The sequence below is a fragment of the Urocampus carinirostris genome, chromosome 5, assembly GCF_059441175.1.
Source record: "Urocampus carinirostris isolate Australia breed hairy pipefish chromosome 5, RoL_Ucar_1.0, whole genome shotgun sequence".
In the NCBI taxonomy this organism is placed as follows: domain Eukaryota; kingdom Metazoa; phylum Chordata; class Actinopteri; order Syngnathiformes; family Syngnathidae; genus Urocampus; species Urocampus carinirostris.
In genome coordinates, this window is record NC_142353.1 from 2,493,106 (window position 1) to 2,510,375 (window position 17,270).

At 43.4% G+C, this 17,270-nt stretch overlaps 1 long non-coding RNA gene across 1 annotated transcript in view; it reads right to left on the reverse strand.

Annotated features, from left to right (window-relative positions):
• The window catches only part of LOC148364960 (uncharacterized), a 79,108-nt gene extending 65,758 nt beyond the window's left edge, over positions 1-13,350 (reverse strand). The window contains exons 1-2 of the long non-coding RNA XR_015850452.1: positions 13,173-13,350; positions 10,857-10,951 (exon numbers count right to left, since the gene is read on the reverse strand). This is a non-coding gene — a long non-coding RNA (uncharacterized LOC148364960). The remainder of the gene's footprint in view (positions 1-10,856; positions 10,952-13,172) is intronic.
• Positions 13,351-17,270: the final 3,920 nt, after the last annotated feature.

Consider the following 17,270-nt stretch of genomic DNA (forward strand, 5'->3'; position numbering starts at 1 on the left):
CTGGAAATGCCTACCGTAAATTCCGGACTATAAGCCGCTACTTTTTTCCCCAAACGTTCAACCCTGCGGCTTATTCAGTGATGCGGCCAATTTATGTAATTTTTCTAACGGCCGCCAGCGGCGCTCGAGTACAAAAGGTAAGATTTAGACCGGTGGAATATATGCGCAGAGGAAGACTGCAACTTATTTGGCTTGTGCATAAATTAAATTAGCGTAAACATACCCTCATCATGCAAAATGCAAAAAAAAAGGCACATAAAAAAATCCACCATCCGAACGGGTTCCGAAAAGCCGGTCTGCTGCGTGACGGAGAGGAGAGCACAGAATCAGGAGTGGATGAGACTTCCAGCGACAGTGACAGAGCGAGTGAGGCTGCGGGAGCGTGGGACGACGTCTATATGACAAAGTTTCTTTCCGACACTGAGGAAGACGACTTTGATGGCTTCGGTTCTAAGGAGGAAGATGAGGACGGTTTACCGTGATTTTTACAAGTACGGTATGTTTTTTTAACAGACCCGTTTGATAGCGTGTTGCTACCATTAACTGCCCTGTCACAGGCACCGTTTGGGATGAAAGTTATATTATTATTATTATTATTAAAGCTTTGAAAACTCTCTCGGTGTACCGTCTTTCTTTGTAAATATGTGTAACCATGTATAATATGTATTTGCAACTGTATATTTTTGTAATGCATTTATTTTAGATACTTATTCTGATATGTTTTGCATGGGCGAAAAAAAAAGAAGGGGCGGAACAAACGCGTGGTGACGGGAAGCGGGGTAAAGGTGAGACCTGTTTGTGGACGCGGCGGACAATAGTGGATATATATTTTTCCCACCCTTACCTTTGGAAATATACACTTTTTTCCTTGGATTACTTTCAACGGGACCCGGACTTTGCAGGTCTGCATCAAACCTTAAGTATCGGTATCATTTTCTGTTCATTTGCCGGCTGTGATTTTTGGACTGTGTACTTTAATGAAGGACATTCCGTTACAATCGCGGGACTTAAAGTCGGGTTTGGGTTAATTTTGCATTTGTGTTACATTTTATTAAAGTGGGCGCATGCGACTTATATACAGGTGCAGCTTGTGTAAGTACAAAATTGGTTTTCCTCTTAAAATGTGATGGGTGCGGCTTATAATCAGGTGCGGTCTATAGTCCGGAATGGACTATAGAGTCCATGCATATGGACCTGGTTCAGAAAGAAGTGCTGAGGAGAGAGAGGAGTTCTGGAAGGATTTGTCCGACTGTGTGGCAAGTGCGAAAGAAGGGTGGAAAGTGGTAAACTAGGTGACCTGAATGCTAGAGTGGGTGATGGAATGGTTGAAAATGTGATTGGTAGATATGGAGTACCAGTACCAGTACCTTTTCAAGTCAAGACTTCCCAAAGCGCTTTACAGTGTGCTTCACATTTCCCATTAGCGGCCGTGCAGCCATGTAAGGCGCTGACCTGCTTATTGGGGGTATTAGGGGTTCAGTGTCTTACCCAAGGACACTTCGACATGTAACACGGAGGAGCCGGGAATCGAACGAGCACTCTCCCTCCCTCCTGAGCTAATACCGCCCATGGATTATGTAGTGGTTAGGAAAAGGATGTTAAGCAGATTGTTGGATGTGAATGTTTGCAGAAGTGAAATGAGTCGTATGTCTGATCATTTTTATATGGAAGGAAAACTGAGAATAGATGGATCGTGGAGGGCTAGTTATAAGAAGAATGTGAGGGAAGAGGTGAAAATGTCAGTTGAATAAGGCAGAAAAGGAAAGAGATTTTAAAGAAAGGATAGGGGAAGAATACGAACAGATTACTAGAAGCGAAGTGTAGAGTGTGGAAATGGAATGGAAGTGGTTTAAAGAGGCAGTGTTGAGGAGTGCAAAAGAAGTGTGTGGACTGAGAAAAGTTGGTATTAGGAAAGGAAGTGAATGGTGGCATGATGAGATATCAGTGGCTGTGACAGAAAAGAAACGTGCCGTTGAGGAGTAGCTGCAAGATAAGAGTGGTGATACGTATGTAAGGTATAAAGTGAAGAAAAGGTTGGTAAAAGCGTCAGTGGAAGCAGCAAAAAGGAAAGCAAATGATGAATGGTGTCAAAAGATAGGAGTGAACTTTGAGGAAAGGAGAAAAGTGTTCTGGAAAGAAATGAAAAGAGTAAGAAAGAGCGAGTCTGGAAAGGAAGAGAAAGTGAAAGATAAGGATGGTAGATTAATGGTTAGCGGTAGTGCAGTCAGGACGAGATGGGCAGAGTATTTTGAGGAGTTGCTAGATGTGGAGGATGGGCGAGAAGTGAGAGTCGAGGCGATCGATGATATGGAGAGAATGCCAGTGTTGGGTGATTTAAATGTGAAGCCTGCGGAAACATGGAAGGTGCAACAGGCAGTGAAATAAATGAAAGGGGGGAAGGCAACTGGATTGGATGGTTGTACTGCTGAATGTTTGAAAAAAGGTGGCACTGATCTGTTTGACTGGTTAGTACGCTTGTTGAATGTATGCTTTTTAAGTGTTGTGGTTCCTGTCGATTGGTGTTGTGCATGTGTGGTGCCATTGTCTAAGGGTAAAGGTGATAAGTATGAATGTAGCAATTCGAGAAGTATCAGTTTGATGTGTGTGCCGGGTAAGCTGTATGGAAGAGTCTTGATTAAGAGATTGAGAGGAAGAAGAAATGAGGTGGTGATGTAGGAGCAGAGTGGTTTCAGGAAAGGAAGAGGATGTGTGGATCAGGTGTTTTCAGTACGACAGGTGTGTGAGAAATATTTTGCGAAAGGTAAGGATGTTTATTTGGCTTTCATGGACTTAGAAAAGGCGTATGACAGAGTTGATAGAGAGGCGTTGTGGCAAGTGATGGTAATGTATGGAGTGGGTGGAAAGTTGTTGGAAGCATTGATTCAGATTCAGATTCAGATATACTTTATTGTCATTTTTGTACACGTGTATACAGAACGAAATGTCGATACATCTGACCCGCACAGTTTTCTTTAATGCAAATATATAAATAAATGTTGTACTGAGTCAGAGTATTGAAGTACTGATAATATGCTAAATAATTTATAGTTATGTATAGTATTATACAGTAGTGCAAAGAGTGCAAGAGGAGCAGCTAACCAGATGTGCAAAATGGGCAGTCAGGTAAACAAGTCATTATACAATAACAATAACACTGGAGTACGATAGTGCAGAGGAGAACAGATGTGCAAAGGAGTGGCTTGGTATAAGAGAACTGCCAGTAGTGCAAAAAACAAAACAAACAGATGTACAGATTAGCAGCTGTGTAGGCTTACTGTGTGTGTGATTGACCATTTAACAGTCTAATGGCCAGGGGGACAAAGCTGTTGCAGAACCTGGTGGTCCTGCACCGCACACTGCAGTACCTCTTCCCAGAGGCTAGCAGAGTGAACAGTCCATGATGGGGGTGAGAGGGGTCCCTAATGATGTTCTTGGCTCGGGATAGGCAGCACTTCTGATCAATGACCTGAATGGAGGGGAGGGAAGTCCAGATGATTTTCTCTGCTGTCCTCATCACCCTCCTCACACTACCCCAGTCGGAGGCACTGCAGCCTCCACACCACACAGAGATACAGCTGGTCAGGATGCTCTCTATGGTGCCCCTGTAGAATGTGATAAGGGTGGGTGGGGCAGGTGGGCTCTCCTCATCCTCCGCAGGAAGTACAGGCGCTGCTGTGCCCTCTTCACCAGTGATGCAATGTTCACGGACCAGGTGAGTTTGTCTGTGATGTGCACCCCTAGGAACTTGGTGCTGCTGACAACCCCCACAGCCTTGTTGTTGATGAGAAGTGGGGCATGGTTGGGCTGGTTCTTCCTAAAGTCGATAATGATCTCTTTAGTTTTGTCAACATTCAGGACCAGGCTGTTGACTCTGCACCAGTCTACCAACTGCTCCACCTCCTCTCTTTAGGCCAGGTCGTTGTCGTCCCTGATGAGGCCCACCACTGTTGTGTCGTCCGCAAACTTCACGATGTGGTTTGTGGCTGACCTAGGGACGCAGTCGTGTATCATCAGGGTGAACAGCAGAGGGCTCAGGACACAGCCTTGGGGGGAGCCCGTGCTGAGGGTGATGACATTGGAGATGTTCTGATCAAGCCGCACTGACTGGGGTCTGTCAGTGAGGAAGTCCAGCAGCCAGTTCCGCAGGGGGTGTTAAAGCCCAGGAGTCTCAGTTTGTCTACCAGGTGTTGTGGGATGATGGTGTTGAATGCTGAACTGAAGTCCAGGAACAGCATCCGCACATGGGTGTTCTTCTCCTCTAGGTGTGTCAGGCTCAGGTGAAGAGCAGAGGAGATGGCATCCCCGGTGGAGCGGTTTGTCCAGTAGGCAAACTGAAAGGGGTCGAGTGAGGAGGAGAGACTGGAGGTGATGTGCTCTTTAACCAGTCTCTCAAAGTACTTCATTATGATGGGAGTCAGTGCGACGGGCCGGTAGTCGTTCAATGATGAGATCTGGGGATTCTTTGGCACTGGGATGATGGTGGCAATCGTGAAACAAGATGGTACCGTGGCTTGGTCTAGCGAGGTGTTGAAAATGTCTGTTAGGACACAAGCCAGCTGATAGGACGGACGCTATTGGACGCTTTGAGATCGCCGTACAGACGAGATACAGCAGTGCTTAACACGCGGTCGGAAATTCGCGCGCGGGTGGCAGCGCGAAAATGTTTTGCGCTGCTCAATTCTTCAGAGCGCGGGTACACAGCCTTTCACGAGCGTATCGAGGCTGAACCACGCTGTTGGGCGCTGTTGGACGTTTTGAGACCGCCATATAGACGAGATACAGCAGTGCTTTACTCGCGGTCGGAAATTCACACGCGGTTGGCCGCGCGAAAAAGTTTTGAGCTGCTCAAAAGTTTGAGCACGTGTTAAACCGCGTGCCGCACACGTGGTCAACACGAGGTAATGACGCGGAAATGACGCGGAACGACGTGCTCTGGCCGCGGCCAGGGCGTGGTTACACATGGGTAGGACGGGAAATTTCAGCGGGTAATCGTGGGTGGAGCATGGTAATAGCATGTTCTGCGCCTGTATCACGGTGTTATTACGTGAAATTAGCGTGGTACGCGTGTGACAGTCAAACGCCTTTCTCCGCGTATATACAGCGCGATTTGCCGAGCACACGTCAGTTGTGCTCGAGACGTCAAGGGGGTGAACATGGATCCCCGTCAGCGTAGTGACCTCGTCTTAATCCATTTTTATTTCTTGACATTTCTTTTCAAGATAATAAAATAAAAATGATGCCATAGCTTGAAATCTTGATCTTCACGGGACTGTGTCTTGAGCGGTTATGATTTCTACAGCCCGGTGTTATCCGAGAAATGCATCCCTGCCGAGATTTGCATCCCCTCGCTACTACAACCACTTTTACCTCGTTTTATCTCACTTTTAGGGAATGTAATGGCGAACATATAACTAAAACCACTTCGTCTTGCATTTGTTGGGAATGTAATACAACTTAAACCATTCCGTCTTTGTTTTTGTTGTGAACGTAATCGAACGGTAAATCCTCCCCCCCTCGCGTGAACGCGCATTCTGCTGCGCTTCCAACAAAAGCGATCGTAGTCCAAATAAAACGCTTATTAAAACAATAAAGCGAGCTAATTATAACAATTGGGAGATCCTAGTCTATATAACGCGTTTATTTAAACAATAAAGTGCGATCGTATTCTACAAAATGCGTTTGTTAACGCGGATGAAAAAGTCACCAACGTCAATGCACGCTTCCAACAAAAGCGATCGCAGCAGAATGCACGTTCACGCGAGGGGGTGGGGGGGTGGGGGGGGTGTTTTGTGTTGCGTAGGAGTCGGATTTGGGCACAACACCGGCTCGGGAGCTTTTATACCTGTGGTCCACACGAGAAAATGACACAGAAATGACGCGATGAGGAAGCGGAACAGTCGCCGGCGTCTGTTTTGCGGGCATACCACCGATGAACAGCGGGTTGGCCAATTTTGCGCATTTTCCATCGCGGGCAACCACAGGCAAAAAAAAAACGCAAAATTTTAGCCGTGATTCAGCCGCAAACGGCTGTGTGACCGGCCCCTCAGGGTTTTCTCTGGTCAGCAGGGGCTTGTATGCAGGAATTAGCATAACAGAAAGATGATCTGATGAGTCAAGGTGGGGGCGGGGGGCTGCTCTGTATAGATTGATATTTGTGTAGGCCAAGTCCAATGTGTTCTTACCTCTTGTAGCAAAGTTGATATGCTGGTGGAAATGCGGGAGAACTGTTTTCATGTTGGCCTGGTTAAAGTCCCCAGCAGCAATAAAAATGCATTCGGTGTAAGCATGCTGCAGTTCACTCACAGTTCGGTAGAGAACGTCCATTGCCTCCTTTGTATTAGCGCTGGGGAGCACGTACACGGCAGTAATGATAGTAGCGCTATCCCTACCCCTAATTAAAATGCTTTTACATGCATGGAATTGTGAAGCATCAAATGTGAAGACAGAAACACCAAAAATGTTGGCAGACATTTTAAAGGGAAGGCTGAAAGATGATCTGTCAAAATTAGAGATGACCAGTGTAATGACACTGGCAACACTGCTGGATCGACGTTTTAAAGTACTGGGATTCCACAGTGAATCAAAGGCCAATGAGGCTGTAAAAAGGCTGAAAATGGAGTGCGCAAACATCATTTCTCTGCCAGCAATTGCTCCACAAAGGCCTCAAGTGAGTTTGGAAAATCCGGCGGCACCATCGGCATCTGGCTCAGGTATGATTTTATATTTTCATACATTTATATACTTATTATTATTATACTATCATTAACTTTTTAAAAAAAAAAATTAAAGTGGTGGAAACCTGTAGAGCATATTTGACACGTCAGTGAATGAGAGATGGGGCATGTCCAGTACAAAAGCAGAGGCTATTGTTAAAGTATGACGGTACCTCACCCAAAAATATATTTCAAGAAATGAGGACCCACTGCTGTTTGTGAAGGAACACTAAAGTACTTATCCACATCTGTACCAGTTGGCACTTCAGTTTCTTTGTACGTCAGTTTCCTCTGTCCCTTGCAAGGGGTTTTTCTCAAAGGCAGGGGAAATCATATCCAATAAAAGTTATCGACTGAGCCCCAACACAGTCAAAATGATTCAATTATTTAATAAAACTCAATAAAATGCACCATTCCCTCTATCCAATGTGTGTCCCAGTTACACAAGCACATCAAGTTACTGAACATACAACTGACTAATATACGGCAATATTTAATGGTCATACCTTCCATGATTTTTTGCACATATTCACGTTTTTTTTGGTGCCTGTAACAACATAACATCTGCATTACAAATCAAATGACCAGCAGATGTCAGCACGACTAAAGGAGCTATTAAATGAGGCTTCGACTGATAAGGCTTTCGACAGAGCACTTGGCCCCAGTGACTCAATACATTCACGGGGCTTCATCCCGCCATCACTACCTAAAAGCCAGGGTTCTGATTTGTTCTCGGCCCAGACAAAAGGAAGTTCCTCTTCTTTCATCAAGAAGGATTCAGCCTCTGGCATCTTACCCCAGAGGTGTGGAGAGTTTGACACCCTTGCTTTATCAACCTGGTCTTCCTTTACTTTCCAGGAAGCGGCGCTTAATGCTGCTCCTTGTAATCCAATAGCGGCTGTGCAGCCATGTAAGGCGCTAACCTGCATTATGGGGTATTAGGGGTTCAGTGTCTTACCCAAGGACACTTCGACATGTAACACGGATAAGCCGGGATTCGAACTGCGATCTCTTGATCCCAAGACAAGCGCTCTACCTCCTGAGCCACTGCCGCCCCGGCAGTTATTGATTAAATAATACATTAACATAGTGACAGCATACTCAGTGACACATTTTATTAATCTAAAACAACACAGTGCCATCTAGCAGTTAAATACGGTAGTTTTGAAAAGACGGAAAGGAGTCTGTGTAAACACCACATAAGAAAACGTATTCAGATTCAGATTTACTTTATTGTCATTCGTGTACACGTGTATGCAGAACGAAATGTCGATACATCTGACCCGCACAGTTTCCTTGAGCGTCAGCCAGGATAGATAAGATTAACCATGTCTTGGTTAGAATTTTAGCGCAGCAGTTCGTCATCTCGCGGTTCGATGTTAGTTCCAGTTGTAAATTGTCCAGTTTATTGTCCAGAGAGCGAACGTTGGAGAGGAAAATGGATGGGAGAGGCGTTTTGAAGGGTTTAGCCTTTAGCCTAGCGGTTAGCCCGGCCCGACAACCTCGGTTCTTCCTCCGGTCACACCGCTCCCTTGCCACTCTGCTTCGCTGCTTTGTAGGTCGCTGTGTCTTGTTGACGTAGCAGTCCGTGGCTAAATAAACACTCCCGAGTGGTCGTAGCACCGAGCGCTTGATGTCTGGATGATCGCATATCCAGCAAAAAAAACTGCGATCGTATATTAATCTGCAGTTTGAGTTGACTTTGTGCGCCGTCAAAACTGAGTCGAAGACTGGGTTTTATGGCCGAAGTGTAAAAATCTGTAGCGAGCCGATGTAGCCGCAGCCGAACAGGGGCGCCGCCATCTTGAATATTAACTCTACACAAACACGTGTTTTAATTTATTTTATTTGAACTGAAAAGTATGAAAACGTTCAAAAAGTATTCAAGCATTAAAATGATGGAAGAGCATGAAAAAGTCTTGAATAGTATGAAAAAACTACTAAAGAGTAACAACAGAAAGTGAGCCATGTACTGAGAAGCATTTTCACGTATTAGAAGTACTGGAAGGTATCAAAAAGTGCTTAGTTTTATGAACATGGATTATCAGGTCAAATATGTAGCCATTGTTATGAACGATAAATCTCGTTGACAACATTCTGTAAGGAATTGAATGCAAAACGTTCAGTCAAATCTACATTAAACAACTCCTTTTCTTATCAAAACGTTTAGTTTTCGTTCATTCAAATGGAAACATGATTTTAATGTGAATCCTTTAAGTTGCGTACAAAATATCTAATACATTTTTGTGAACATTATACAATAAAAACATTCACATATCTCTTAAAATATCCAGTTTACCCATTAACTGTGACGAGTAGTCAATTTTATGTAATGAAGAAATATCTTGTATTTAAAATATATTTGTTAAAAGTCAACACATAAAATAATAAACATGATAATTTAATTTGATTTAATTCCTAAAATTATATTAGAAATATTTGGATTTTTTTGTTCATGTGATTTGTTGAAAATCACATATGTATTATTAATCATGAAAAAATAATTAGTTTGTGCATCATATTGTTAGATATTTCTTTAAGAACACAATGTTTTTAATGGAACAATTAAAATTTGCAGGTAACTGTTGACTGGGGTGATTGTGTGTAAATGGATATGTGAGGAATACATAAGTGCTATACAAATGTAGAAAATCTATCATTTGATTTGAATATGTCTTTATTGTCATTGATATCAACTCTGAGAAGCATTGTATGCAACAAGACTAAACATGGCACTCTAGGGTAAAACATGTAATATAAAGACTTTAAAGAGAAAATTGATAAAAGACTATCAGAATGAAAAGGCAAAAAAGTTGTTTGTTTTGCTGTGCTTGTTTTGTGTTCATGTATATATTTGTACATATTTTTGTACATATTTATTTTGTATGTCAAGTCAAGTCATTTTTATTTGTATAGCCCTAAATCACAAAGAGTCTCAAAGGGCTTCACAGATTATTACACTATATCACACAGACTATTTTTCAGCCGACGAGAAGAGTAGGTTATTCATATGCTATGAAGTAGAAGTGAGTTTTAAGCTTAGATTTAAACATTTCCACTGAGGTTGCACAACGGATCTCAGGTGGAAGAGCATTCCACAGCACCGGTGCCCAGATGGAGAACGCTCTCGAACCAGCAGAACACTTCTTTGCTCTTGGGATCACCAGAAGACCGGCACTCTCAGATCGTAGGCTTCGGAACGGGACATAGGGGGAAATCAGATCTGAAAGATAAGAGGGAGCAAGTCCGTGTGTGATTTTGTATAATACTAAGAGAACCTTGAAATCACATCTAAGGCTAACTGGGAGCCAATGCAGGTTAGCCAAAATCGGTGTGATGTGATCGTACTTATTTGTCCTAGTTAAAAGCCTCGCTGCGGCATTTTGTACCAGCTGAAGAGACTTGATTTTAGACTTCGGGAGACCAGAGAGTAGTGCATTACAGTAATCGAGACGGGAGGTAACAAACGCACGAATTATAATATCCGAAGAAGAAAAGGCTCGAGGAAACTGTGGCCAAAACTGAGCGGTTCCCGTCCTTTTTGGGAAGCTCGTGGACAAATTTCCAAAACAGTGACATCTCTGCAATGTTTCCCTTTGTTTTATAAAAGGAAAATATTTTATTTTATTAAGAACTCAATGAAGTTCCAGTTTGTGTTTTCCAGCTTTATGGAAGTATTGGTATATATTTGTTACAATTTGTGACACATTATTTATTATTATGTATTTCGGCCCAATGTGAGTTTGTTTTTCTGAAAGTAAACTATTATTTAAACTGTAGTGATTTGTAGTTGTTTTCTGTCCAACAGTCACATAGTTCACACACAGTATCTCACATCATTATGAAATAAACCACCAAGGTGTTACTCAAAATAAAGATGTTTATTGAATAGTAATGCAGAAAAGCACAGGATGCAAATGTGGGTCTGGCTTCCAGAGCCAAAAACATGGCTTTTGAGCAATTTATTCCATATTAACTGTGGACAATTCTGTGTACGGTGGACCTGGGAACCCTGAAGACCCGTGACACCACACGGTAGGACAGACCGTGGGCCAGCCAGTACACGTAGATCAGGACCTCCAGCCATGGCCCTGTTCCCTCTTTAGCAGCTCCTGCAGGGCCCACATGACCTACTTGCTCAACCTTAAGTCCTGAATGAGTTCTGACTCCACATCCAGTCATAAGCACAGGATGGGAACATTCCTGTCCAACCTGTCCACGCTTATGGGACGGCCACTCTGGAACACAATAGATAACATAAACAATTTAGACATAAATGTGGGCATAGAAAAGAAAAAGACAGCTTTTACTGTGATGTAAGCATCATGAAAAAATGTTGAAATGACCTTTTTTTTATATCCAATGACAACTCTTTTGAATTAAATTCCTTATGAACTAAGGTTTTTGGGTTATACAGGGAAGTTTGGTGACTGTCACGAGGCGTGGTGGGGGGAAGGGGTGATCGGACCAGAACGGAGGCAGGAGGCAGGAAGGGAGAACTCAATTGCGTGACGATCCATAAGTTTTATTTAACAAAATAAAAGTTGTCCAAAAGTCAGGGACAAGACAAACAAAAACATTCTTACAATCAGAACAGAACGGTACAGAGTTCCTCCGGCACGAACTCAATAGGACAAGGCATAACAGACGGAAAATGTTTAAACCTAAAACAGGACAAGGCATAACAGACCTGGGATTGTGTAATGAGCCAGCGCCCGCCAAACCCAAAATCCAGCCTTAAATAGCAGACCAGCAATCAGCTGATCTGCTGCAGCTGAGTTCGGGGGCGCGGCAGACTGGTAGCCATGGCGACCGTGACAGAGCCCCCCCTTTAAGGGACAGCTCCTGAGGTCCCCAAAAAAGGAAAAAAAGAAATAAAAAAAAATACTACCTCACGCCCCGGAATGGTTCGACGCTCGGCAGGGTTGTGGGGGGCCGGCAGGCAAACTGGACCGGCAAACACGAGGACAGACAGGGAATCAGAACCGGCAAACACAGAGGACAGACAGGGAATCAGAACCGGCAAACACAGAGGACAGACAGGGAATCAGAACCGGCAAACACAGAGGACAGACAGGGATTCAGAACCGGCAAACACAGAGGACAGACAGGGATTCAGAACCGGCAAACACAGAGGACAGACAGGGAATCAGAACCGTCAAACACAGAGGACAGACAGGGAATCAGAACCGGCAAACACAGAGGACAGACAGGGAATCAGAACCGGCAAACACAGAGGACAGACAGGGAATCAGAACCGGCAAACACAGAGGACAGACAGGGAATCAGAACCGGCAAACACAGAGGACAGACAGGGAATCAGAACCGGCAAACACAGAGGACAGACAAAATTGGCAAAAACAGGCGAGAGTCAAAATCAGGACCGGCAAAACAGGAGAGAGTCAAAATCAGAACCGGCAAAACAGGAGAGAGTCAAAACCAGAACCGGCAAAACAGGAGCAGCAGAGTCGGACTGGCAGGCAGCGGAGTCGGACTGGCAGGCAGCGGAGTCGGACTGGCAGGCAGCGGAGTCGGACTGGCAGGCAGCGGAGTCGGACTGGCAGGCAGCGGAGTCGGACTGGCACGCAGGGGAGACTGAATAGCAGGCAATCGGCACGGGAGTCGGGCAGGCAGGCATGAGAGTCGAACAGGCAGGCGTCAATTCCTCCCGGGACCCCATTCGAGGCACAGCGATGGCCACGACGGGCGGGGCCGTGGTTCGAACGGGCAGGGAGTCGAAGTCGGACTCAGTGGGCACTTGCCAAGCTGCGTTCTCCAGGTCTCCCCAAATCGCGCTGGGATCGTTCGCTGAGTTCTTGTCGTGGCTGGCTCATTCTGTCACGAGGCGTGGTGGGGGGAAGGGGTGATCGGACCAGAACGGAGGCAGGAGGCAGGAAGGGAGAACTCAATTGCGTGACGATCCATAAGTTTTATTTAACAAAATAAAAGTTGTCCAAAAGTCAGGGACAAGACAAACAAAAACATTCTTACAATCAGAACAGAACGGTACAGAGTTCCTCCGGCACGAACTCAATAGGACAAGGCATAACAGACGGAAAATGTTTAAACCTAAAACAGGACAAGGCATAACAGACCTGGGATTTTGTAATGAGCCAGCGCCCGCCAAACCCAAAATCCAGCCTTAAATAGCAGACCAGCAATCAGCTGATCTGCTGCAGCTGAGTTCGGGGGCGCGGCAGACTGGTAGCCATGGCGACCGTGACAGGTGACGATATTATGTCAGCTTAAGGGTCAGGTGGACTGTTCTTGTGTTTGTTTACTTTTCGTCATGTCACACATTAAAGACCCCTACTATATGTCATAAAATGGCATTAAGATAATAATAGGTAGATTGCCATTTATGTCTACACAAACATAGGGTATTATGTGAACGTGCGTTGTATGTTAACCCTTACTGTATTTGACCAAACGGGTCATTTTTTTAATGAGTGTACGTACCTTGTAAAGATGAATCAGCGCTACATAGCGCCGAAGCTGTCTTCAGTATAGCACATTTCTCCTCAGTTGATTGGAGACACGGAAAAGATGATGAGCTTTCAGGCAATCGGCAATAACACAGCTGTAGCGGGCATTTTTAACGTTGCACGAACTCTCCAACTGCCACACCACAGGTTGAGACTCGAGTTGTTTACATGTGACGTAGACCAATACGTCACAGAGGTCTACAGCCAATTCGTATTACGGCCATCTACTGGACTGGGGTGGAACCTTGCAAGTGTCGTCCAATTTCCTAGGGGACAATCTCCACTTTGCACTCCACTCACCAAGGGCACTTGCCTGTAGAGGGACCTCACTGGAGGGTTCTCACGGCCAAGTGAGAGGAATGGGATTGGGCCTAAACTCATTCATGAGTGAGTCAATCGAGCCATTGTATGAAGGAAAGGACGCAACTGCTCCAGGAAGGAGTTCAAAGAGCTTAGAAACTGTGCCAGTGCTTATATTGCGTCCGCTAAATCCTTCAGCTTTTTAGCACTACATTTAGCTAGCACCTCAAATGTAACTAATATTGATCCGAGATAACGGTAGTACACGGTAACACCATAATGTTTGAGGTTAAAACTCCTCGAGTCAGAACCAAGTCTAGCGTGTTTCCATCTTTATGGGTTGGCAAATCAACCAGTTGATTAAAACCAAATGCATCAATTAGAGACCGAAACGCAACAGTGAATGAGCTGAGTGGGGAGTTCATATGAATGTTAAAGTCCCCCATAATTATAATTTTGTCTGCATAGGTTACTAGTTCAGACAAAAGTTCAGCAAATTCGTCTAAGAAAGTTGTGTATGGCCCAGGTGCTCGATAGATAGTTATTACATAAATTGACAATAGAGAGGACCGCATCACAAGAGCCTCAAACGCCTTGTAATTATTAGAGGTACGAGGATTATGTATCATTGACATATTGTGTTTTATCGTTCGTATCCTTTTTCACATGTTTACATTTTGTGTTTGTTTTACTTGTACTGAAAGTAGAACCCCTCTAATTTTGTTATACTTGTATAATGACCATGAAGGCCATTGATTCATTCATCTTTTAGGAAGACTTTCTGTGTCTTCCATTCTCTAACATTCATCTCTGGTGGTGTGAATAAAAATGTGATAATGAAATAAAGTCTGATGCCTATTCAGAGGTAGAGGGCTCATCTTAGGACAAAAAGGTCACAGTTTGGATTCGTCCGAGTTAAATGTCGACTTGTCTTTGGGCAAGACTCTAGACCCCTAATGCACCTGATAACCAGGTCCTCGCCTTGCATGGCTGACTTTGCTATCAGTGTGTGTGCATGAAAGGGTAAGTGTGAAATGCATTGTATAGCGCTTTGTGATGTCTTCAATGACTTGAAAAGCGTTATATAAATGCAGTCCATTCATCAATATAGATTCTGTCTTTTAATCTAATAGTTCTAGGCATCATCGTCTACCTGAGAGTTTAGCACAGTACATTCGAACTGAATTCCTAATAAGCACCAGAGTAGTTTGTGATTGCTCGATTAAAACCTATTTATTTTAGAATAATGCAAGATACAGTTTCTTTGAAAACAAAGAAATCAAATGATAATGCGCAAAATTGGTCCTTCAGCAGGTTAATTATAAGAGCATTCTACCAATGATCTTCCAATTGTTTTCATTGACATTACTAAGTAGGTGGCTAGCTGACCCATTAAATCAGGGATGTCAAACTCAAATTCACAGTGGGCCAAAATTAAGCAGAGAAGTAAATCACGGGCCAAAGTCAATATTTATTGAAAAATTAACTGCAACTGAGATGTAATGTTTAACCTTTTCATATGGAAACAAACTTTAGTTTTGCTTAAACACAGAATTTGGAACAACCAAAGCTTGATATTACAAAAACATCCATTATCTGCACCGCTTAGCCTCACTAGTGTCGCAGGAGTACTGGAGCCCATCCCAGCTATCTTCGGGCAGTGGGCAGAGGACACCCTGAACTGGTTGACAGCCAGTTGCAGGGCACACAGAGACAGACAACTCACTCGCTCATTCACACCTAGGGACAATTTGGACCGGCCAATTAACCCGACATGCATGTTTTTGGAATGTGGGGGGAAACTGAAATGCCCGGAGGAAACCCATGCAAGCACGGGGAGAACATGCAAACTCCACACAGGAAGGTTCACTCTCATGACCTCAGAACTGTGCCGCAAACGTGCTAACCACTGTGCCGTTGTTCTGCTCGTACAAAAACATAAGAAATTAAATTTGAAATAAAAGAGACAGTGGTTATTTAAAAAAATAAAGTAGTATGTCTCTCCCCTTATCCTTTCAGTTCCTTTTTCAAAACCAACAACAGAAACACAAATAATAATGCCATTCAATAAAAATCCAACATTTCAGTTATTAACCATGCCTTGCAGAAGAAATGTTGCAGAAGAAACAGATACAGTACAGTGGAACCTCGGTTTTCGAACGCCTCTCAGTTCGGACAAATCGGTGTTCGACCCAAAATTTAGAGAAATTCTTGCTTCGCTGTTCGGTCAAAAAAATCGGAGTTCGAACGCCGGTACGCTAGGGTGCGATGCTGAGCGGCGTACAGGTGTTTTAGCCCCTAATTATGCCTCAGAAGGTCGGTGCAAGCAGGACAGGTGAAAAAAGACAAGTTGTTTGTCCAACTATTGCCTTTAAGAAAGACATAATAGCTAAATATGAAAGAGGTGTACGAAGTCCATCTCTTTATAGAAAACGGGCTTTTTCGGCTCAACTCATTAAATAGAGCCGGCTCTCAAACGGCTCACTTGCTTTGATGCATTGTATTACAAATTATTATGTTGTATATAGAAGTTAAGAAAAAAAGGAAGTATGAAATGAGAAAATGAAAAAAGACAGGTTTGTGGTTATCCCTTTAATCAGTATATTACCAACAATAATTGAATGCAGAAAATGAATTAATAATTTGAATAAGAAAATGTATTATTCTACTTAATTATATTTGCATGTATTTTCCCCTTCTACAGTGAACGTCCAAACTACTTAATTTTTGAACTTTTTTTTTATAATAAACCTCATTCGTGTAGAGCAACTCAGGATCTCACAACAAAATGTTAATTAACAATATATATATATGATATAACGAAACACTTGTACAATATAACATGTTAAACTACATAAATAAACACGATAAAAATATGGTGTAAGAGTATTTTGTAAGGGAAAATACGACAGTTTGTAAGGGCATGGGGCCGTGCAGGTTGACAGATATGGAAAAGTGTCAGGACGGAGTGAAGGTGCTCATCAGTGAGTCCATTTCGGCGAAGTGTTTTGTTCACCTTCATCATAGAGAACAGTTGCTCACATATGTGCTGCCGAACATTGAGGGCATCTGAACAGCTTGGGTGCGTAATTGAGGCATTGTGTCGGGGAGAAAACATAGAAACTGCACAGCACCAACAGAATCATATTTAGACTTGAGCATGTCATTACATTGAAGTTCAATTAGCTCCATTTGAGGGCTGATTGGTGCGCTTTCCACATCGATCCAGGTCTTTGTTCTTTTCAATGTTTCGTTACATAGTGTCTTCTTCAGCCACGCCAGCTCCACACACGAGATAAACAGGTTTGTCCTTTATAGTCGTGAACAAATCATTTGCCTCCCACCTGTCTTGGAAGGTCCTGTTGTCTATCTTTCGTTTGACCATTTTTGTGGAAGGTGAAATTATTAATTTGTCCGATGCATGGCTCGACGAGGTGAGCGGAGAAGATGAGGTAAAATTTTGGACTATTTGATAAAGTTTCAGGAGCGAGCAGAGAGAGTGGGAAAGGTGAGATGGCACAACATTCATTTGGACAGGTAACTTAAAATTAGTTTTACCTGGTTATATCAGTATCAGAAATTATTTTCCCCCCATTTTATTAACACTCCACTTATTGAAACATAAATATTTTGTTTGTTTGTTGTACATGATTCAATTGTTTGTTTGTTTGTACATGATTCAGATTGAATCGTTTCTTGTACATGATTCAATTGTTTGTTTGTTTGTACATGATTCAAATTGAATCGTTTCTCCGGCGCCGTCACGAATGGC